The sequence below is a fragment of the Protopterus annectens genome, chromosome 4.part0 (assembly GCF_019279795.1).
Source record: "Protopterus annectens isolate FY-2018-M chromosome 4.part0, PAN1.0, whole genome shotgun sequence".
NCBI lineage: Eukaryota > Metazoa > Chordata > Ceratodontiformes > Protopteridae > Protopterus > Protopterus annectens.
The window spans coordinates 1,855,761,379-1,855,786,395 of NC_056733.1; the positions used below are offsets into that span (position 1 = coordinate 1,855,761,379).

At 40.4% G+C, this 25,017-nt stretch overlaps 1 protein-coding gene across 1 annotated transcript in view; it reads right to left on the bottom strand.

Moving 5' to 3' along the window:
- Positions 1-25,017, bottom strand: part of LOC122800048 (slit homolog 3 protein-like) — a 2,083,326-nt gene that overhangs the window by 683,371 nt on the left and 1,374,938 nt on the right. The window lies entirely within an intron of this gene.

A 25,017-nucleotide genomic window follows, 5' to 3' on the forward strand; every position in this document is an offset into this window, starting at 1 on the left:
AAAAACACCAACACATATAAATTGCAAAATTTATAATGAAAAGAACATCACAATTCACTATTACTTCCATTCAAGTATTGCTGTTTGTTTTCAGTAAACTGAATCTCATTAATTATCTGCTGATTGATGCCTGGGATAAGCTATAATATTCCCATGGAAACAATCAGAAAAAGTGACATTTCAAATGAGGTTTTCTTTAGGGAGAAACCCTTTCCTCTAGTGATGTTTTATTGTGTGTTTCTAATGTTGCAGGTGCTTGCTTCAATTGGATGCTGAATGCAGGACTGCGTACTGTTAATTAGTGTTTCACAAAGGGAGTCATTTTGAATGTAATCACCCTTCCTTACAATTGCATGCAACCACAGCGATTTTACTATTAGCCTTCGTTAATAAAGCAATGTGACCAGTAATTTATCATGTTAAACATATGGGGAAATCTCATGTGAAAAGACAACAGTGGTAAGGATTACTCGATGCTGTGTAAACAAGAACTCCAAGCTAAAGCACATGAAACAATACAACATGAATAAAGATAACTGTATTTTAAACTTGAAGAAGTACTTATTCATGGTTTAAGATATATAAGAGTTCAACTGTAGAGTACAAAAATCTTTAACAGCAAAATGTAAATTGTGAACATTCAAGGAGCGGCAAACACTTTGTATAGATACGATTACTAACATATTCAGAAATTATGAGGAATTCCTTGCTATCCATCTTACCTGCCATCCAGTAAACTGCAGTTGTGCATATGATGATTTTACTTGGTAAGTATGCATCCGGAGTTGTGTCAGGACAGGTTACCAGAAATCAGTAGTGTACACATCACATTTTATTTGCATGCTTACATAGCATTCACAGCATATTTTAATAACAAATTTATTTTTAGATACACTTAAGAAATTGTCTTTAAGTCTCCAGGCCACAGGTTGTCATTTGCATATCAAATGATTTTTTGAAGCTTTAGATTAAATTAGAAAACCATTAGTAACAAAGTTATGTTAAAGTTCTCAAAATGCAAATCTGAATTATGTCGGTGAATGCAAATCATTTAGTGGGGTTATTTACCTTAGCCACAAGGAAACTTCAAGCATTTAAACAAATATTTCTTAAACTGCAGGTCTTACAACATATCTCTCCATGTTGGCATTACTAAGATAAACAATTACAATAATATAAACAATGCTCTAAATCCATTTTAATTGAAAAATATTAAGAAAACTGTAGCTCTGCAACTGCAAGTGAAAACATAAGTTGCAGCAAACAAGTGAAAAGAATCCTGTAGCAATCGCATAATTAGAATCTGGTCAACTTTACAGCTTAGCTGTGTGTACAACTTGAAGGCTATATGGCAAGGAAAGGTTGTGTTGTTTGCTATTATGTGTTGTGTTATTAGTCAAACTGTGGTACAAGGCTTTTGGCATTTTAAATACTATATTTAACAGGTTTACACAAACATGAAGAAACCCTGCATGTCTATTACTGTTATATTCTGAAGAAGGTTTTGAGGCGCTTTTAAGTGGAGATGGTTGTTATTTTGTTATGTTATGTGATGCGTCGGTCGAGTGAAAAACCTTCCACAGACTCCAGGTTGTATTGGGTGAACTGTCCTTTCCTCTCCATTGCACGGACAGCAGAGTTCGACATAATAGTAAGGATACTGGGGACACAGCTCCCTACACAGGGGTTTGGGGAAATGTCTGACAACCATAACAAACCATTTTTGCTTTTTTTCATTTGCTTTTTTATAAGTGATTCACTGGACTTGTTTCTCAATTATTTCTGTAATTAAATGCCACACAATGTAGTCAGACTTGACAAGGTAACGTACAGCTGTTAGGTAAGTTCTACAATCACACTCTTAAGAGTCAAAGGGGTTCTCATTGGCTGCTAATTACCTAATCAGTGGACTGATTTGTAAAGTTATTGACTTTATATGGCTATCATGTACATTTAAATATCTACAACTGTTATGGCTTGTGTTAAATACATACAATGCCCGTCTGTGATTAGAACCTACTTGTGGTCATAAAAAGGAGAGTAACTTGTTTAAGCAGTTTCCTTGTGTTCAGGATTTCTGAGTTTCAGTGAAAAACTAATACTTCAAAAATCATATTTCGTGGTCTTAGTTATGGTAGTGGCTGTGGGTAAAATCCATCAGGCAACACAAAAACTTGGTCCTGAAACTGAAGCACATGCACTGTACTCAGACCAGACACAACTGCATATTTGGTAAAATTATCTGTCCTACTTTATTCATGCTGAGAGGTGCACAAACAATAATATCTGCTGGCTATCAATGCCAGACTTAACTCATACTACATCCATGTTTTTGTGTAGGCACACAGCCTGCTTTGACAAGACATTCCAAGAGAAAGTGGGCAATAGACTGGCTGCATAGAACCATGCTTGTTTCTCGGAATTCAATTGCTTACTCTGTGACTCAATCAGACAGTGCTTCTGATTCAAAATTTTTAAAATCCTTTTACGTAAAAGACTGAAAAAAAAAAACAGAACAGAAAAATGAGAAAAACTGACATACAAGCATAACATAAAGGACCAGAAAAACCACGCATTTGAAGACCAACAGGAATGCGAATACAGCAAACATTGAGGAGTATGACAGCAAAAGACTTTGCAGATAAGAAGCTGCAAGCAGGAAGTCTGAATGCAAAAATTAATACTGACAACAGGCCATCTGGAGATAAGCATCTCCTGAGAGGACATTTTAGATATCTAGATATGTAATGAGGTGTACATTAACTAGTGTTTTTCTAATTACAAATTATGAATGTCTGTCTACCTATCTGTCTATCTAATAAATCACTGCTTTCAATATGCAAAAACAAACATGTTTTATCAACCCCTCTCATTACAATTAAAAAAGACAAACATGAATCAATCATTGTTAAAACATATTACATAAGCTGCAGAAGCAAATTTCTTTATACAGCCAAACACATTTTAACCTGATTACAGCCAATATTTATGACATAATAAGCGTTGCCTATTAACAGTTATACTAATTATCACTGCTGCCATCTGTTAAGCACAGTTATACCACTGCATGACAGACTGTCATGGTATATTTGAATAGTTTTAAAGGGGTCCCTGTACCCCTTCATATGGGAATCTGATCCAAACTATGGGTCTCTAGATCTACTACCTATGACGCATTTACTCAGAGAAAACGGTATTAACATGCTTCCCTTTTTTTACAATTTGGTGCAGCCAAAAAATCAGGGCTGTAAGGGAACAAAGCCCCCACAATGAAGAAAGCAATGGGTTTTCACTGCAAAAATCTATTAGATTCTGTTAATTTGCTTATTTCTCCTTTGGTTAGTTATAATGGTATTAAGAGCTGATCAAAACAATTCATTTCAGTAAGCCTTCTGTCCAAGTTATCAAATATACCTCTCAAGACTGTATATACATATACCGCATGCCAGTAACACATGTAATAACAGGAGTGCCTGTTTCATGAACAGTTCTTTAGTTTAGGTCAGTTTGAATCTGAATATTTCTTGTTAGCCCATGTCACCTGCTGGCTCATTTGTACATTTCAATAGATCTGACCTGTGTAAGTGAATATTTACATAGCTGGATATGCCCTCTGGTGACATAGATTCATACTAGGCTAACTGGCTTCGTGGGTCATTTCAAGCCTAGCCAATTAGGGTTCCTATTATATAATCAAAGACGCAATCCTTTGAATGTGTCTTTGATCGAACTTGAAAGCACGAAACAGTAAAATAGCAAAACAGTATATAAGCGATAAGCTTGGCCGCCTCCATTACTTTGCCATTTTCCTCACTGTAGTGTGATCTCAGAGTTGGTATATTTAAGGGGGGGGGGGGGGCAAAGCTTATAATGTTTTGAAGTTTTTATTTATTTATTTATTTTTTTTGTGGAACAGCGATATCTTTTCCCTGGAAAAAAATTGCTGTTCCAAGTGTTCCAGATTGTAAGCTTTTGCTTACATGGGGTCGATAAATCAGCATTAGCTTTTTTAAGCGTTCGCGGATTTAATATAGACCCACCAATTACTCTATGTGAGAATCAAACCCTGCACTTTGGATGTGTAAGGCAAGCACCTTATCTGTAACATAAACACCTTAAACATTATGCCAACTTCTCACCATCATGCACAGGTCTTTCATCTCTCTGAGTGCATTGCAAAGCGCCACCAAGGTTTACATGTACTTACCAAGTTATTAATCTGTGAGGATAATTTGAAGCCTGGCTTTACTTTCTCAAGGTTCTTCATGTGAAGGCAATATTACCTGTGCTTCAAATCAGCTGTAGCACAGCAACTTTCTGAATATAATGTTTTTACATGCCTCACTCAGTTATCAGGCTGAGAACCGTATTCTGCCATAAGAGTTAAGGCCTTTTTGTAGCTTCAGTGCTTCTGACGTTGCTCACAAAAAACTGCTACTGATTGCCTGGGACTGAGACTTTATAATGAGAAAATTCTGGAAAATGATCATTGTGTTGCATGCTCCCCTAGACTTTTCCCTTGAATGACAAATGTAACCTAGCGTGACGTGTTGGAAATCTATACTTTGACAACAGCCTTGCAAGGTGACCATCATCAATATTTACTTTAATTTTAACTGGGCATATAAAGTTCATATAGAGGGCGGCCACGGTGGTGCAGTGGTTAGCATTGTCACCTCACAGCAAGAGGTTCTCCAGTTCGATCCTTGGCAGGGGTGCTTTCTGTGCGGAGTCTGCATGACCTCCCTGTGGTCGCGTGGGTTTCCTCCGGGTGCTCCAGTTTCCTCCCACATTCGAAAGACATGCTGTAGGTGGATTGGACACTCTAAATTGGTCCTAGGTGTGTGTGTGTGTGCCTTCTGTGGAAGGTTGGGTGCCGGGCTTGCAAATCGACATTATAAATCTCCACTGTCAATCATGAGCGGACAGGTAATCCACTGTGTCAACCCCTAACCGGGAAAAGCCGAAAGAAGAAGAAGAAGATAAAGTTCATATAGAAATTCCTTGGATGACACTATCATAAGTGGTAAGACTACTTGCTGTGTAAACGTGCCATCTGGTTGAGACAGAGTAGAAGAGTGACATGGCCACATGACAGACATAAACATGATTAATTTTAGTTGGCCATGCATGATTACCCAGTACAAATAGTAAAGACGTTAATACAGCAGTCAAGCACTAACACCCAACAACATAACCAGATATGGACACAAATGAAAGGGAAATTAGAATGCTAACAGGTTCACATAAGACAGCAAAATACAAAGGGACTAGTTAGGAGAACTGGAGGACAGGGACCTAAATATGTACAGCGGAGTGACATGTGAAATGACAGTAACGTACTGCTAGTCTGTAAAAGGTAACTGTGAGCATCAGAACATCTGGCACGGGATGAAACATTTACCAACACATTCAGGTTTAGGAGATGAGCTCCACTGAATAAAGAAAAAGCAGGACACTGAGGTTCCACAGCACTTTGTAAGGTGGGTTACATTTTGGGTGCACTTCTAGACACAGCAGTATGTAAAGGATAAGGGGATGATAAAGTGTGATCCAGAATCTGACCAAGGCATGGTGTCTAGCACATCTGTCAATGACTTCAACTTGCAAGCAGGCATATTTCTATAAAGAAAGGCTACAAACTCCATCCATTACCTACATACTGGCAATTACAGACCAGTTGCAGTACTTCCCCTGGAAATATGTTTGTGTATTTGCATGTGCAAGGACATATGCGAGTGTATGTCTGTGCGTGTATACATACATGTATGTGTGTGTGTGTGTGTGTGTGTGTGTGTGTGTGTGTGTGTGTGTCTATGCATACTTATACACATCCATGTGAATATTTGTATGTGCACATCTCTGTATGTGCATGTATGTGTATACCTACATATAGACACATATAGATACAATCCTATTATTTCACTCTCTTTATATCTTTAAAGATCTTGTGATTATGACAATACTCTCACTAAGCATAAAACAGGCTTTGTACCATGAAAATGGAGGACCTTAACAGTTATTCCACTTCACAAGAATGGAACATCAACCAGTCCAAGAGACTTCAGACCTATAAGTTTGACTAGAAAGATGTAAAGTCATGGAATGAATTACCGTGGAAATGTTCAGCAAAGAAATAGGCAACCTTCAGACACTGGACCAGACCCATTTCGGCTTTGTAAAGGGAAGATCATACCTATTAAACCTGGTGAACTTCTTTGACAAGGTCAATAAGGCAATGAATGAGGGAAAAACAGTGCATACCATGTACCTGGACCTGGCTAAGGCATTTGATACAATACCCTACTTGGGTACAGTTGACAAACTCACTGAATTGGGCATCTCTACATAACATGCTGGACTGCCAGCTGGCTCACAAACAGGGCCCAGAAAGTCAGGATTGGAAATACCACCCCCACTAAGAGACTGGCCACCAGCAGAGTACCTCAGGGCTCTGTGCTGAGAAAACTGCTGTTTGGCATCTACTTCTCAGAGGTAAATGCCACTGTCAAGAGACTTGGCTGATCAAGTTAGCACATGACTGCAAATAATGACCTACTGTAGATTCCTCCCATGACACAAGCATCTTACAGGAGGATCTAACATAGACAAAGTACATTTGTGTACCATAAATGTAGATGTTCGAGTGTATTCACCTGTGGGTTATCCCTGCCAGGGTAGCCCTCGGCCGGCCTGAATACCAGAGGCTTAGTATTTCTGCGTCGGTTGCTGTCGCTTCAGGATTGACATCAGGTCGTCAGTAGTATAAAGTAAGGCAGCTGACGCCATTGCATCAGTTTTCCTTGCCCTAACCTGTCAGGAGACCCCAAGTAGGAGCCAGCTTCTGGTGGAAGAACTCCACCAGTAGAAAGTAAATACCAATATGTCCCTTATAAGGAAAGAGAAGAAAAAAGGGGGATGGAGGGAGGGAAACCAGGACTGCAACAGTGAATACACTCAAACATCTACATTTATGGTAATTCTACACAACTGTACTATGTTTTTCATGTTTCACTGTTGCAGTCATCACATTTGGGTTGATTCCCAAAGCTGTGGAAATGGGTGGAGGCAGTCAAGGAAACTAGGGGCTGGCTAGGATGCCCTGCAAGACTGCAGAGGCAAACCCTGTCCTGGACTTGGAGAAGAGAGGCAGGTGGCAATGTTTGGTAAAAGTGTGAACAGATGTCCAGGTGGCAGCCTCCAGGATGTTCCTGGTGGGAACTCCTCTGAGGAAAGCTGCAGAGGTGGAGGCTGCTCTGGTGGACTGAGTCCTGACCCCCTTGGGGGAGGCTTCCCATGTTGTTTGTAGCAGAAATGGATGCAGTGTGCTATCCATTTGGAAATGGTTTGTTTGGAGATGGATTTGCCTTCTGCCCCTGTAGCAAAGCTAACCAGCAATTGATCAGACTTTCTGAAGGATTTAGTCCTGTCTAGATAGAATCTGTGCTGTCTGTGCACATCTAGAGAGTGCAGGATCCTTTCCCCCTTGTTCTGGGGATTAGGAAAAAAGGTGGGCAAACAAAATGGCTTGGTTGAAAGCCACACTGGACATCACCTTGGGCACGAAGGATGGGTTAGCCCTGAGGGATACCCTGTCAGCATGGAAGATGATGAAGGGTTCCACAGCCATGAATGCTTGCAGCTCGGAGACTCTTCTGGCTGTAGTGATGGCCAGAAGGAAAGCTGTCATCCAGGAGAGAAATTTTAGATCTGCAGAAGAAGCTGGTTTGAAGAGGGGCAGGATGAGCTTTTCCAACACAAAGTTAAGGTCCCAAGCTGAAGTTGGTGGTCTTCTGGGTGGCCTCAAGTTGCTAGCCCCTCTTAGGAACTGTCTGATTAAGGGGTGTGAGTAAAGGGGCTTCTCAGTGGGAAATAGCAGATGCATGAATTTTAATAGAGGAAAAAGAGAGGCCGCTGTGTAGTAGGTCAGATAAGTCATCCAGGATGAGAGGGAGGGTTGTGCCATATTGGCTCCCTTAGCCTAAATCCAGGTGCAGAACCTTTTCCATTTGTCAGTATAAGACATTCTAGTGCTAGGGCATCTGGCCTCATGTATAACATCTAGAACCTGTTTACTGAGTTTGGCAGATTGATCAGGGGTTAGTGAATAAGCCAAGCTGCCAAATTGAGTGTCTGCAATTGGGGATGCATAAATTCCCCTTCCCTCTGTGTCAGGAGGTTTGGAATCTGAGGAAGATGCCATGGTGGAAGTGGGGACAGGCTGTGCAGCAAGGGGTTACAGTCCTGGTGAGGCCAGTCTGGAGCTATAAGAATTGTCCGTGGTTTTTCCTCCTCTATTTTCAGCAGTACCCTGTGGATGAGAGGTAGTGGAAGAAAGACATAGACCGATAGATTGCCCCTAAGGGACAGACAGGGCACCCACTTTCCAAGCCATGCAGTGATGCTCCCTGTTGCAGAATTTGCTGAGTTGATGGTTGGTGTGGGAGGAAAAGAGGTCAACCCTCAGGGTGCCCCATTTCTGAGTTATTAGGGTTAAGGTTCTTCTGTTGAGCTGCCACTCATGTGGGTCCAGAAGATTTCTGCTTAATTGGTCTGCCAGAGAGTTGAGAGAACCTGGTAGGAATTGTGCTAACAGGTGGAGTTGCATGGCAGAGGCTGTGTGCCAAAGGGTCATGGCCAGCCTGCATAGAGGGTAGGAGTGAGTCCCTCCTTGCTTGTTGATATATCACATTGCAGTAGTGTTGTCTGTTTTGGTCAGGAGAGCCCCTGGGGAGAGAAAGGGCTTGAAAACTATCAAGGCATACTGGACAGCCATCATCTCTTTTTGGGTGATGTGCAGAGGGATTTGCTGTGGGCTCCATTGGCCCTGTATGCACCTGCCATCCAGGTGATCACCCCAGGCATAGTCTGATGTTTCTGTGGTGAGGGTCTGGGTGGGGGGGTGGTGAGAAAGATAGTCCCTTGTTGTGAGAGCATGCTGTTGCCCACCAAAGAATATCTTTTCTGAGGCAAGGAATTATAGGTATAAGAGTCTCCACATCTTGAGAGTGTTGACACCAAAGGCTTTTTAGGTACCATTGAAGTTTCCTCATATGCAGTTTGGCATATGGAATGAGTAGTATGCAAGATGCCATGAACCCTAGAGCTTGCAGGATCTTCCTTGTAGATAGCTGGTGTCTGGTGGCTAGTTGAGAGAAGTAGGTTGTCAGGAAATTTTGCTTTTCTGGTGTAAGGAATGCCATCTGGAATGTTGAGTCCAGGCTTGCTCCCAGGAATATAATCCTTTGGGTGGGCACCTGTTTGGATTTCTTTTCATTGATTGTGTACCCTAGGGAGGTTAGTAGGGACTTTACAAAGGCCAGGTGCTTGAGCAGCTTTTCCTGGCTAGACGTCTGCCTGAATTAGGCAGTCGTCTAAGTATGGTTAAATCTGGATATTCCTTTGTCTGCAAAAGACAATGGCCGAAGCCAGACATTTTGTGAAAACTCTGGGAGCATTAGATAAGCCAAAGGGAAGTGCAGAGAACTGAAAGTGCTGAGATCCTGCCCTGAAACGGAGATACTTCACGCATGACTCCCTGATAGGAAAATGGAAGTAGGCCTCTTTTAGATCTAGGGTGGCTAGCCAGGCATCCTTGGAGAGCATGGGTAGCAGCTGCTGTAGGGTGAGCATTTTGAATTTTGGGATCACCAGGAAGGTGTTTAGAATGGATAGATCGTGGATGGGGCACCAGGTGCCCTCATTTCTGGGTACCAGAAAAAGTTTGGAGTAGAAACCTTGGCCTCTCTGTTCTGCAGCAACATGTTCTACTGCCGTCATTGAGAGCAGGGAAAGTACTTGCTTTTTTCGTCTCTGCCCACTGGTTTGGAGGTAGATCTGGGAGCCCTTTTGGGGTAGAAAATTTGTATCCCTGGGACACTATGTTGAGAACCCAGTGGTCATTGATAATGGTGGCCCAGGTGCTTGCGTGAACGGAGAGTTTTCCTCCTAGGGGTAAGTGAAGGTGGGCAGAGGGAGGAGGTGGGGGAGGTGAGTCATCGTGAGTTCTTACCATAAGGGGTGGCTTAGAACTCCCTGGTTTTGAAGTGGAGGTAGCCCACTACTTAGAGCTCTACATTTCCTGTGGCTGCTGTCTAGGGGGTCTGGTTCCCCAGGGTCTGGGCTGGACTGGATAGTGGGAGCAGGAAAGGACCAGTGCTTGGTGCGGCAATGCCTGCTGAACCTGGTTGGCTGGACCTGTAAGAAATCCTTAACTGTCTGCACAGAGTTAGCTTTTTCTTCCATCTTTTTTAACACTTCTTCTGCCTTAGTGCCAAGTAAGTTGTCTTTGTGCAAGGAGGCATCCAACAATTTAGATTTGACGTGGTCTGGCAAGGGCTGTTCCTTAAGCCATGCATGCCTTCTAATGACAGATCTGGTGACTGCTGCCCTGCAAGAAGCTTCTAGGGTGTCAAAACCACAGTGCAACGTGTGTTTAGTTACTTGACTTGCAGAATGCATTAACTCTTGTAACTCTTTAGATTCTGCACAAGCAGAAAAGGAAGACATTTTTTTGTTTGAGGAGTTCCAGGGTATGTTGCAGAAATTTTAGCATATGGAACTGACAATTTAGTGCCCTGATAGCAAGAGTAGCTGAGGTGTATACTTTTTTACCCCATCTGTCTAGTGCTCTGGAATCCCTATCTGAGGGTGTGGGATTCTTAGCAGAGGTTACTTTATTCCCTTTAGGCCCTTGAGAAATTACGTCAGGCTCAGCAGTAGGATTTTTAAAAAGAAATTTGTGAGAGTCAGGGACTCTATAGTACCTGTCTGGTTTTCTAGGTACAGGAGGGAGGATGTCAGGAGTCAAGCTGGATTCCAGGAAAACATCCTCCACAACATCCAGGACTGGGGGGATGGCCAAGGATCTGTGCTGTGGAAGATCTAAGAATTCCCTGAGTCTCTTTTTAGACTGAGAGTAGTCCTGACTCTCGGAAATGCTCCCTTAAGATATGAAAGGTTTCCCCAAAGGAAAAATCCGCTGGGGGAGAGGCGGAAGGAACGGAATCATCTGCATCAGAATCCTCATAAGTAGAGAGGGGTTGCATGTCTTCACATTTAGATGCATCAGAGTCATCTGACTCTTGTTCAGAGAAAAGTACAGGGGACAGATCTCTTTTCCTTTTGGAGGGAGTAACATGGCTTCCCCTGATCAGCATAATAAGGTCTTCCACCATTTTAAGCATTTGAGATTGAGGCAAGGAAGCAGGTGCCTGAGATTGGGTCATCGGTTTCTTGTGTGTGGTTCATACCCAGGGCCCAAGAAACTTGATAGTTTTCGAAAGAACGGTAGTCACGAAAGAAGACGTCGGTTTGTTTCGAGAATTGGTAGTGCAAAGGAGTTCCTCGGAAGCTGGTGCCTGCTCAGTAGCTCCAGACCCATCCAAGGTAGAGACTGCCAAAGGATCCTTAGTTAAAGATGAGTTTTGCAGCATACTGGACTCTGAAAGTGTCTCGGTAGCGGCCTGCGAATCCAAAGAAGTGGGCATCAGGGGCTGTGAAAGCACCTCACTGAGGACCAGAGAACTGACGACTAGCTTAACGGAAGCATCATCGGTAGGTTTGGACCTGTGCGGTCTGTCTCTGTCTTTATCTTAATATTTTTTCGGAAGATCTGCTGTTGGATGGCTTACAGAAGCCATATTGGAGTTTGAGGACTGTAAGCAAAAATATCTAGCTACAATAAAAGGCCTGATGATGGATAGTTCTAGCGTTGAATAAAGCACAGAAGCGACAGCGGGGGGACATCGTGGTCTGGGCGTAAACAAGTGACGCAGTAAGAATGAAAGTCTCGGTGTGGTATTTGGTCTCCAGAGGCAAGACAATTGTTAACTTTTTCTGACATCGGTTAGTGCATGAAAAAAGGGGTCTATATTAGATCAGCGAACACTTAAAAAAGCAAAGGCTGATTGATCGACCTTATGTAAGCGAAAGCTTACAATCTTGAACTGTCAGATCAGCGATTTTTTTCCTAGAGAAAAAAAATCGCTGATCCAAAACACATACACACAACACAAGCACACCAAACAAACAGAAATCCACACACATACACCTAAAATCTGACACCTAACCCTACACTAAACTATGCACACACCACTAACAATCCACTTACCTTAACCCAAATCCTAACCCTAAGGTCTGTCACTATCACACACTCACCTCACCCGCTCCCTAATCCTAACTCACCTAAACCCGCCCTAACCCTCACGTCCACACAACCGCACACATACCTAACCCGAGCCCTAACCCTAACTCACCTAACCCACCTTAACACTCACATCCACACAATCACACACTTACCTGAATCCGACCCGTAACTTTCCACCACAGCACTGAAAATACCGAAGCTTCAGAAACGGACAACTGAATTCTTTCCCTAGGAAAAAATGCGAGTTTCTGTTGCTTCGATATTTTTAACATTCGCTAAAATAAGGTCGATCAATCAGCATTCACTTGTTTAAGCATTTGCTGATCTAATATAGACTCTGAAAAAAGGATCCCCAATGGGCTACTTAGCTTTAGAAGACTTCAGCTTCAAATCCGTAGACAAAACTCAGGTAGCGGCCGACCGGCACTCGTGCAAACTGCTTCTGCTTCTGGTTCCATGGCAAGAAAGACTGATGTAATGGCATTGGCTGCCTTACTTTATACTATTGATGACCTGACATCAGTCCTGAAGCGACAGCAACCGACGCAGAAATACTAAGCCTCTAGTATTCAGGCCGGCTGAGGGCTATCCTGGCAGGGATAACCCAGATGTGATGACTGCAACAGTGAAACACAAAGAACATCTGAATGTTGCCAAAGTCATAGACTAGAACTCAATCCCAAGAAATGCATTATAATGCCTTTTGGGAAAACTACCATCCAGCCTAATTATTCCATCGATAAGGCAGCCCTAAGATTTAAGTAATCCAAAAAGAACGGCCAGCACCACAAGGACGTGAAAGAAGTTCAAAATTTATTGTTATCAGATAGAAAATCTAATTTCTAATCATAAAAGGCAAAGCATGTGCAGCTGGCCATATATATCACCCAATCTGAGGTTAGATATATATATTGGGTGATATACATGACCAGCTGCACATGCTCTGCCTTTTATGTGGGGCAGACCTCAAGATCATTGCGTTGATGGAAGTATGAACATCTTAGTGACATACATAACCAAAAAATTACAAATGCTTTATACAGACATTCCCAAATACATACATCAGCTAGGTTTACATTTGTAGTGACAGATAAGGTTATGGGTAACAGACTATTTAAAACAGGATGGCACTCCATTTTGAATCAAAAGGAAAGGAAATGGATTGTCAAGCCAGGGGGGTTGTTTGCACCAGGTCTTACTGATAAAACGTGATTTAATAAATTCGATTTTCTATTTGATTCTTCTCTGAGGGGAAGTGATGTCACAGGAAATGCCTGGGTACTGACTGTATTTAAAGCAATGGATTTGTAGTAAGGATATCACTGATGAAGGCTACATGCCGAAACTAGTCTAGAATGTGATATAACAATAGATTTTGAACTTCTTTCATGTCCTTGTGGTGCTGGCCGTTCTTTTTGGATTACTTGAAGTTTGGTTTGGCTATTTGCATCAGCCGTACTTGCTAGCTAATATGTGGGAGCCCTAAGATTTAACCCAGTAGTCAGGGATCTGGGAACATATGTAAACAGTAATCTTGCCCTTGACCATCATGTGGCCAAGATACTGAGAAAATTATTTCATGTCTCCCAAATTATAAGTATGGTCATGGCATCTAGGTCTAAGGAAGTCATAGTGCCACTTTATTCGATCCTTATCAGACCCAACATTGAGTAAAATGCCCCCATCAGCATGTACCTGACCAAACATATCGAACAACTGAAATGTCTACAAAGGTTCCTTACCAGGAGAATCCTGGGTATAAACACACTGTCCTATATGGATTGCTTTAAAGCACTATCTCTATACTCTGCCTCCCACAGGTTAATGAGAGGCAATCTATGTCTAGCATACAAGGCTTCCACTGATACAGTTCTGATGGACCTTTTGTACATCCACAAAATGAACAGCATCAGAAACACTAGGCCCAAGGATTTAAATTTTGCTTGTGATATAAATAAGACATGTTGGCGAGACAAATATGTGCCTCAGGGGATCCCCATGCTCTGGAACAGGTTCTCTATCCATATGAAGCAAAGTCCATCCCTAATCCTATTTATGTGCGACCTTGATTAATGAATGGGAAATTGAAAATTCACCCCAGCTCTGGCCCACCATGTCAATAATAGACAGAGGCAGACAGTAATGCCCAAGCTATCACTATCACCTCCCATTATTTCTAGAAACATCTTAACTAACATAACCACTCTGAATAAACACCCATGGTACATATGGACACAAATGGGTTGGATCGCATGGCTAGGTTTATAAAGGCCCTGGTGGTCATTTGTCTAGTATATAAATATGAATTACGAAAAGCATTACAAATGTTCATATCACAAAATGATCCCAGAGCTCACTATTCATATTTCACAGGTTTCTAAGATTTCAAAGATTTATATGCACCACTTCAAATTTTAAAAGTAGTAGTTGTTTAACTAACATGCCCAGGACGGCTATTTCCATAAAATGACTACTCCAAAAATTGTTTCCACTTTGTAAATGTAGCTCTGTGTTCTCTGATGTTATAATGAGCAAGCCACATATTGCCTTGAGTCTTGGGAATCACATTTATAAAAGTCACAAGATAGAAAACGTAATGCAGAAATTTACCTCTAGACTCTTAACAGCTTCAGAGAATAGCCACTTTAAAAGACACTCACAAGAAAATCTGACTGGATGAAGTTTCATCCAAGTTTAGTTGCAAATTTGCAAGCCATATCTTTTAAACGTTCAAGACACTGAAAGTTGATTGCATCTTAAATTTCCAATAGAGGCACTGCAAAACAATTTCATTTTTCTGACAAATGTGAATTGCCTGGATCATGTAGAAAAGCCAAAGCCCCTTATTAGATAGAAACAAGATGGGACCATGGTCAAACATAGCAGTCTTTACAAGCAAAAATATGCAAAACAACTTAAATCTTACATACTTAGTGGCAAGATTAAGCTAGGATCCATAGCATAAACAACAACATAGCCTATGTTCTACATGTGACTGTTTATCACAGCTTGTCAATGAACACATATCAGCTTAACTTTATACAGTGGACTCATGAAAGGTACAGAGATCGTCATGCTGTTCACTGTGTTATCACTACCAACCATCAGAACACAGCACAGAAGAATAAATCCTTTACTATGACTTTAATATTCTACAGCTGACTTGGCGGGGGATAAGAGATGTTAGACACTTGTCCACTTCTATCTTTAGATAGGGGAGGTTCAGGGATGCATGACTGGGTTAAAAACTCTGCTAATGATCAGCAGTGGTAACCTCACATCAGGTGAATTCACTTTTCTTCATGGTGTAGATGGGCTTCAGATAGTCAGAATTACTCATATAACCATGTCACATGCCCTTGGAAAAGCCCAGTGCACACATATATCTTGAAAAGCATAGGAACAAATCTTTGGTAAAAATTCCTCCAGTGGCTACACGATGGGAATTGATGAAGAATGCTGGTAGGGAAGACACCTGATGCTCCCAGGCATTTATAACTGGAAATTCATCCCTGGTTTGGCACCTATGTCTCTAATGCAAACAGGTAACCTGTAAATGGTTCATCTCCCAGGCCCATGCTTACACTTATCAAGGGTTAGAACTTGTCAGAGATTTGGCATGCATGGCTAGGCTTAAAAAGGCCCTTGTGGTCATTTGCCTAGTAAACACCTATGAACTTACAAGTGATGTACTGCAATGCATTTACAACACATGGTCTCTGCATCTCTGTGCTTAAACTGACCATAATCATAGCAAGGGGGTATTTCGTAATGATAAGATATGTTCATCCCAGTTTTAGTATGTGTAATGCAAGAAAACTAAATAACTATATACTGCAAGTGCCACATACCTGTAACCCAGCCTCTTAACAGAAAAATGCAAAGACTTATGTGGAGGAGGGGCATAAAAACTATGAGTATTCATTGAACAAAGTGCCTTCTGAACATCCCCCTGTAGTTGCCTTACATGATGGCACTGGAAAATATAAGATGCCATAAACCTCTCCCACACTGTATAGAGGGTATTTTCATAAATCACCAATTACACTCTTTGATTACAGTTTACAGCAGATACTTCATAAAAAAAATATCAGCATGGTGTGCTAGTGACTAGTGAAAAACTGTAAGCAGAAAAATGCAGACTGATTGCCTGCCTGCAGGTTCTGCATGGCATTCAAGTCTTGACATACATACGTGCAGTTACAGAATCTTATTTTCACATACTGCCCACTGCCACACCTGGTGCAATGCCTGTAGTGTACTCTTAGGTCAGCATTACTGGTGAGATTCACAAATATACCCAGCAGCTCAGCATTACCCTCCACTCAGCTGTCTGGCTATAGCCTTCTACTAAGGTGTCACTCAGAAAGAAGAAGAATCTGATCAGAGTTCTCAGGATTAATTAATTAGGTCAACAAACTGTCCTAAGTTGCAAGACGGCTTAGTGAAGTCTCTTTTCAATGAATAAGCCATTGCTACTAGCAACAAAATGAAAAGTGATATGAGGCTAGGGGGGTAGTTATTAGCAAGCTATTGCTGTGTGACCTGGTAAGCCGTTTAATAAAAATTAAAATAAAATGTAGGAAATTAATTTTCACTAAACTACAAAAGAAAGATACAGCAATATTCAACCTGTGTTCTGTGCTGCCTCAGAGCACTAAGGAGTACGCACATCCCATAAATCGTAGCATGCAACACTTAGCTACAGGTGCTCAGAGCACTAAGGAGTACGTACATCCCATAAATCTTAGCACGCAACACTTAGCTACAGGTGCTCAGAGCACTAAGGAGTACGCACATCCCATAAATCTTAGCATGCAACACTTAGCTACAGGTGCTCAGAGCACTAAGGAGTACGCACATCCCATAAATCTTAGCATGCAACACTTAGCTACAGGTGCTCAGAGTACTAAGGAGTACGCACATCCCATAAATCTTAGCATGCAACACTTAGCTACAGGTGCTCAGAGGACTAAGGAGTACGCACATCCCATAAATCTTAGCACGCAACACTTAGCTACAGGTGCTCAGAGCACTAAGGAGTGCGCACACCCCATAAATCTTAGCACGCAACACTTAGCTACAGGTGGGAAGACCTGCAGCTCAGTGCTGCACTCGGAAGTTTCTGCATTGTTTCTTCTAGTTGTGCAGTACAGGAAGCATAAAACATATTACACTGACACACTGGCTAACAGTGTTTTATCTTCTCTAGGTATTTGTAATTGTCATCATGGCCTGTTTTCATTTGAGCTTACCTGCAACTCTTTCTAAGTACACATGCTTTGAGAATTCCACTCACAGTTATATCTGCCAGGGATGTTGAAATGACTCCTAAGATGAACATAGCAAATATCAGGTGTTTGACTCTGTATTCACTGAAAATGTATAGTTATGGTTACCATATTCATTACAGAAGCTACCTCACTAAAGTGTCATTGTTACATCTGGTATTAAGGTACCTCAGCAAAAGGAGGATGAAGAGCAGGCCTACTGTTTAATTAAAAAATGAAAATCTAGGACGTTTGACATTCAGGAAAAGTGTCATATGTGAATGATTGATTTGAGTGACATTATGATTTTTTTAACAAACTCTTATGAAAAGAATAATGTACAGCAACAACACTTACATATAGCAAGGGATGTTCTATGTCTTCTTTAAAAGTACTTTATATTCATAGGTTCATACTAAGCTTATGGTCAGAGGACCATCAAGAAGCTTAGCCATTTCACCCAAGTATAATACAAATATGCAGGTTAACTCTGTTTAGCAGATCCCAGATACACATTTATGATCTGTCATCCAATATCCAGACTGGTGTTGAAGGTAGGTAGAGAGTTGCTTATTTTGATGTGTTAGGGGAGTCTGTTAGAATGACAGTGGTTGCAGTGAGTTAGAAAACTGAAATGCCTGTACGTCTTTCAATCTGTCAATAAAAGTTAGTCTTTGGAATGGGTATTTATTAGATTGTTGGTTCCATCGAGGTGGAGGAGGTCAAAGAGAAAAGACTCTCATTGCTCAAAATGCTAAACAGAAGTCACCACTCAGGTATCTATAAGAAATACCATAGAGAGTAAGAGTTTTTACTTTATCAGGGTTTTTAATTTATCAGGATAACTTTAGTAGAGCTTTTCCTCTATTAAGATAACTTTGATTTTCTACCTATGAGATCTTTTTAATTAGATTTTTTTTTATCTTTCACGTAGGAAGACATCTCCAAAAGTACATTCCAAAAGGGTAATGTATTTGAGGATGTGTCCAGTAATGGATGAAGACAGCAGTAAGAAGACATCTTTGGATTTTGATGAAATACAGTGACAAATAAGTTATACAAAGCAAACAGATTTTCTAAAAATGACTGGCACGATGTTCCCAAGAGAGTTTGTTGTCAAAGATGTGTACCCACATCTCTGAAGATTGTGTACAGTTTGAGCAAGGTACAACAAGGGGATGCTGGTTCCACCAAAAGTAAACATGCTGCATTCTTGCATTTACATTAGACTGTGACAAATGGACCAGAAGTGGCTTTGGTTCAGACTCTGCTAGAGGATATAAGCATCAGAGATTGTATTATTGCACCCAACAGTAAACTTAGCCAGCCATGGATCTTCAATGCCTAGACTGACGTCAGAAAAATAGATTCCAAATAGAAAGAAGATGAGGATGGAACCCTTCAGGATACATCTAATGTTCAGTCTCTGATTAGAGGAGGTGCTCCCCACCCTTACTGCATCTCTTATAAAAATTATCCAACTTGCAATCCAGATAACTCCATTTGTGATAATATTGAGCTCGGAAAGTTTGCATGTAATACCAGTGTGCAGGCTGGTGGCAAAAGCCTTGATACAGTCAAAGTAAGCAGTAAGAAGTGTAATCCTCAACATAGATTGCAGTGACCCAGATATTTATTTTTTAGTTAATTCATTCACATTTGTTTACTAGGGGGGATCACTGATCAAACAATGACCAATTACAGGCTCAGCTCAGGTTGCATCATATTATAACAAAACTATGTACAGTATGCAAATAACATTGGTTTTCATTTATAAATTAGCATAAACAATCTGATAAACAATGTATACATAGAAGACCTAACAAACCAAATATATGTACAGTTACACAACTGAGACAGTAAAGAGAGAACAGAGTTAAAGCATGAGAAAAAGAAGTAATACAGATGCAGATTGCAGTTTCTAGGTTAGCAAAGCTAACAGATACCCATAAAATGGAATGGAGTATTAGATTATGTAAAATGGGTTTAGAGTAGCAGTGGTGTGCTAAGCTCTATCACAGTTAAAGATAAGTGAGTTAATCAGGTGGCTCAGGTATATGGGAAATAAAGATGCTACCTAGTTGGTTCAGGTGACATAAGGCAGACAGTTGCTCTCAAACTGTTTAAGCAAGTAATGTTTGACTTTGACTCATAAATGTAGTACTTGATCAGTTAAATAAGGAGGAAGACACTGTCATGGTTTTGGGGCCAGCACAGAGAAGCAGTGGTTAGTAAAATGTAGTTTGAAACAAGAGATTTCTAGGGAGGGACCAATCTGGCTTGCCTTCTAGGCTATAGGTTTGAGTGGCAGCAAAAAGTTCGGAAGACAGAGAGGAAGGGGTTGTCAAGTTTGAATATTTTGAAGAGTAAGGAGCCAAGAAGTTGACTTGACCTGGCTTGTACTGGGAGACACTTAACCTTTGAAAGATTAATGCATTGGTGTATATTCCATGGTGAGTTATCTATAAATCAACATATTTTATTGGAGAGTATTTGAAGGGTGGCAGTGCTGTTGACAGACCAGTGTAAACAAGGGGACACCATACTTAAGTCTGGCAAGCAAGATGCCTTTTCCTATAGCAGCCCTTGCTGGATGTGACAGGAACTGAAATATTTTATTTGCCCATTTCTATGTGCTCATGAAAGTTTAGTGACTGGTCTAGCCAAATCACCAAATATCTAAAGGTGGTGTTGCTTTTAATGGGATTGCTATCACAGTCAAGGATATTAAAGGACATGGGATTTTTTTTTTTGGCATTAAGCAGTAGTTTCCAGGAGTTTAATCAATGTTGCAGCTGAATAAGGACAAGGACCTTTTGAAGTTGAGTTTCAATTGTATGATGTGAGTAATCAGACTTATAGATGATCATAGCATCTGCATAAAGTAGTAGTGGCAAGTGGGGAAGGTTTGATGGAAGTTTGATGATGAAGATTAAGAACAGAAGTGGAGCCCTGTGTGACTCCAGAGTGACTGAAGTAATTGCTGAAAAAACTAGGTTCAGTCTTTACCTGGAATGAATGGTTACAAAGAAAGTTTTTGAACCATGCAGTAGCATCTGGGCTGACCCCAATGTCTTGCAGATAGCAAAGTAAAAGTAGAAGTTTGGCCATAACAAAGACATGGGTTAAGTCACAGAACAGATTTAATGATTTCCTTTATCATATTAGTTTAGATGTTATCAGTTAAGACCCACAGAGCAATTGCTGTGCTCCTACCAGACCAGAATCCATGCTGTTTAACGAAGAGCAGGTGGCATTTTTATAAGTAACTGGTAAACTGATTACATATGATTGTTTTTCAAGAAATCTACTAAAAGTGGGTTGAATGAAGCTGCAATAGAAGTGACTGCAAGAAGAGGGCTTAGTTTTGTATGGTATTTTTGACAAAAAAATTATTTCCAATTATTAGCGTAAGATTAGTGGTGAGGCAAAGGTTGCAAATGTGCTTAAGATTGGTGTGATGACATTTCTGCAGTAGTACAACAACCTATTTATTTATTTATTTATTTAACATTTGTTTACCAGGAAAGTCTGACTGGGACAGAGCCCACTTTTAGCTGAAGCCTGGGGATAAACTCTCCAACCACGTCTTTGGAATCAAGGGCAGACATTGTCAGGTTCAGATGATGGGTCCATACAGATCTGTTTAAGTAAGACTAAAATTTGGTAAGAGGTAATTTGCAAGAAGTAAAAGGATGGAATGAAATCATGGTGGGCTATGCTACCTTTGTTGTACAGTTGAACTGAGGATCTGTGAGGACATGGGAAAGCTTGAGAAATCTCTGACAAAGTCAAATGGTGTAAGATTACAAGATGGGGAGGGTATGTACTAAAAAAATGGATAACTCACTTAGAGAGGATATTCCTGTTACTTTGTTTGTTGATTACCTGCCAGAAATGTTTAGGTGAGTGATGAAGGAAGGCTTGTTTAGATTGTAGGAGTTTGGTTTTGCATTGGCAGTTGTCCTGCTGTGTCACATTCCTCAGAGTTTTGTAATGGTCAAGGTTGCTGGGAGTGGGGTCATTTTCCCACATTTCCTAGGTTATAACACATATTTTAATTAGGGATGTAAGCACTTTGGTGAGCCATTCAGGTTTGGAGTCTTTCAGTTGCCTTGAAATCACTAGAAAGTGGGTGCCCTGATATGAGAGTACCAAGTCTGTTAATTCACTGCTAGCAATGCATCAGAAAAAGAGAGTACGAGGGCCAAAAAATAGTAGAAAGCGTTGAGCGTAGATTTGGGGATTTTATGAGGCGGCTTAGATCTGGAAGATATTAGCCTGGGGGGATATTTGACTTATCATTTTTTAGGGAAAATGTGGTGGGGGCAATGATCACTAAAAGTGGGTAGGAAAAAAAGCTAGTAAAGAAAGTGCCTGTAATAATGACTTAAAGAAGTGAATGGTGATTAGATCTGGAGTTGGGTCTAAATGAGATGTCTGCTGCTTAGAATAAGCTGAGGTCTGCAAATGAATCACAGAAGTGTGTGTAAACTTACCATAACAGTAGAGGCTTGGATGATCACTGCTGTAGTATCCTTTGCTATACTGGTTATATCCAACAAGGATATAACAGCCGGCCAGACTCCAAACCTTCAGGTCACCTTCCTGATGCCCAAACCATTAGCCCAAGCTAAGCAGACTGAAATAACAGGTTTGGAGACCAAGCCCTTCAGAGTTTTCATGTCAACAGACAGAGGGAGGCTGAGCGTTGAAAGGACAGTGCTAGGATTAACAAAAATTAAAAGCCCACACCCTGGCAAAAACAACATGATAAGAAACAAGGGGGGGTGGAGAATGGTCCTAGTAATGCTTAATCTAGACCTAGAGAAGAAATCAAGTTTATAGTGCTTTGTAAAAGTGTTCCAGAGGACCATGTTACTGCATTTAGAATTCTTCTAAAATCCAACTCTTTCCTGAAAGCTATAGAAGCCAATACACTGGTAGAATGGGCCTTGACCCTGCCTGGAACAGTTTTGTTGTGATGAGTACAACAAAAGGTAATTTTAGACAACCATTTGGAAATAGTCTGTTTTGACAAATGTTTTCTTTTCTTCTCAGATTCACATGATATTTACAACTGATCTGAATGATTTAGTTCTATCAAGATGGCACCCGAGTTGTCTGTGGACATCCAAGGCATGCAGTATCCTTTCTCTCTCATTTTTAGGTTCAGGAAAGAAAACAGGGAGATGGATACTTTAGCGTCAAGTAAACGATAAAAGAAGGATTAGTGCTCAAATAAACCCTGTCCCTGTGGAAGATAAGGTATGGTTAACTCAACATAAGAACTTGCAACTCAGATACCCTTATTGCAGGGGTGAAAGCAATCAGTAAAACTGTCTTCCATGTTAAGAACCTCAAGTCAGTCAGGTTAGCTGGTTGACATGGAGCAGATGTTAGCTTCTGTTACACAAAATTAAGATCCAAAGGAGGTGTAACTGCTTTTTCCTGGATGCTTCTTATTCACAACACTTTTCAAAAACATTTTCACATGAGAATGCATTGAACGATGAGGATCCTTGGCAGACATACTGAAATGGCTGACAAATGTACCTTCACGGAGGAGTATTTCTGTGGCAGCAGCTATATGTGTATGGCTGCAATGCAGATGGTCCTGGGATCTAATACAGGAAGTGTAACATATTTAAAACTGTAGGTTCGTAGTGTAGTGGTATCATGTCTGTTTCACACACAAAAGGTCCTGAGTTTGATTCTCCTGTGGCACTTGAGACTAATGCTCTGCTCTCTAGGTTGGATAATTAGATAGGTACGAGGTTCAAATCTCACAATGGGAGCTTTTGCATGTGTGGCTGCAATATCATGTACCTCTAACTTCCTGAACAGACAATATCAGATATATGTAACTTCCTGAATGAATATGCTGTATTAACTTAAAGTCAGGGGAAAAGTATTCCATCATCCCCTAATTTCAGTTTACAGGTGGAAGTTTGGCATAATGGTTAAGGTGTTAGCGCTTTTGTAAACCAGTTACTTCATAAGATAAAATAACAGCTCATCTTCTCAATATATATACTATAAAAATTAATCAATTAAAAGAAACTTTAGGTTTCCCTCCAAAATCTCTTAAAGAAACATACAAAAATATATAAAAATATATAAAAATGTACATGAATATATATATAAAAAAATATATGAATATATATAAAAAAAGGGAGGGAAGACACATTAATAACATATCTATTTCATTAAAAGATTCTTTAACAACAAATCTGAACCATCCCAACAGCATTATTAAGGAAAGTGTTTCATGTTTTATTTCCTAATGCCCTTACTATTTAGGACTGGCTTCAGGGGTACCATGTCATTCAGACCTAAACCTCTGTGTACTCCCAGCCTGAGAATCCATCTCAACTCTGTGAATTCTGTATCATTAACTATATCCCCCAGTCTTTCACTAGTTTCTTGGACCTGCAAGACTTGGAACTTAAAAGTATGGTCCTCACCCATATCTAAAGTATGCTTGGCCAGGGCACTATAGTCATCCCCCTTCCTAGTACAAAGGAAAACAGAAATAAAGTGGGAGAATATCCCAAGTTTATTTATAAGAACATGATGAATCTTAAACAACAACTATGTTACCCTAAGACATTTAGACGATTGGAAGTTAGCAATAGGGGTACAAGATTGTGTGCCAACTGTAATTATTGCCAGTATATAGATACGTCTAGATTTTATAGACACCCAGAAACAGGTTTCCTATGGGAGATTAGAACACAAGCGAGCTGCAACAGTAATAACCTAATATATTTGGCTTATTGTACAATTTGTTACAGATTCTATGTGGGTAAAACAAATCGCCAACTCAAAGAACGTATAAGGGATCACCTCTATTGTACTAGGAAGGGGGATGACTATAGTGCCCTGGCCAAGCATACTTTAGATATGGGTGAGACCATACTTTTAAGTTCCAAGTCTTGCAGGTACAACAAACTAGTGAAAGACTGGGGGATATAGTTAATGATACAGAATTCACAGAGTTGAGATGGATTCTAAGGCTGGGAGCACACAGAGGTTTAGGTTTGAATGACATGGTACCCTTGAAGCCAGTCCTAAATAGTAAGGGCATTAGGAAATAAAACATGAAACACTTTCCTTAATAATGCTCTTGGGATGGTTCAGATTTGTTGTTAAAGAATCTTTTAATGAAATAGATATGTTATTAATGTGTCTTCTCTCCCCCTTTTTACTATATATTCATAAATATTTTTTATATATATATTTATATATATTTTTGTATGTTTCTTTATGAGATTTTGGAAGGAAACCTAAAGTTTCTTTTAATTGATTGTTATAGTATATATATTGATAAGATGAGCTGTTATTTTATCTTGTGTGTCTGATGAAGTAACTCTTTTACAAAAGTGCTAACACAATAAATTTTAGAAGTTTTATTCATCATTTTGCCTCTGTTGCTTGGATTTTTTGCTAATAATTCTTGGGGACTTGCTCACGCTCTTTGGGACTTTTTTGCAGTTTAAAATGGTTAAGGTGTTTACCTTATAGACACAAAGTCTCACAAGGGCAGTTAGCCTAGTACTAACCCATGAACCTATGAAGTAAGATAGGCCATAGGAT